This window comes from Arachis duranensis, chromosome 6 (assembly GCF_000817695.3).
Source record: "Arachis duranensis cultivar V14167 chromosome 6, aradu.V14167.gnm2.J7QH, whole genome shotgun sequence".
NCBI classification, from domain to species: Eukaryota; Viridiplantae; Streptophyta; class Magnoliopsida; order Fabales; family Fabaceae; genus Arachis; species Arachis duranensis.
The window spans coordinates 56,243,459-56,243,800 of record NC_029777.3 but is presented as its reverse complement, the minus strand read 5'-3'; positions in this window follow the sequence as shown (position 1 = coordinate 56,243,800).

Below are 342 nucleotides of genomic sequence, written 5' to 3'. Positions count from 1 at the left end.
TTATATACTACTGACACTAATGAGAATGCATATGAGACACATAAACACTCAAGTCAAGAGGAATTAAAGATCAGAGTAATGAAATCATCAAGAACCAACTTGAAGATTAATGAAGACACATGCATGAATGCAAAAGGAGCAGAAACATGCAATTGACCCCAAACTTAAAATGAGAATAGAGTCTCAACAGGAAAAATATTTTTGGTTTTTATGATTTTGTAAATTTTTTTGTGCTTTTTCGAAAATTAAGTGGAAAAAGAAAGCCAAGCTTTCAAAGAAAGCTTCGGTCCAAAACACTAGACATGGCCAAAGGCCAGCCAAGCCTTAGCAAATCACTGCTCC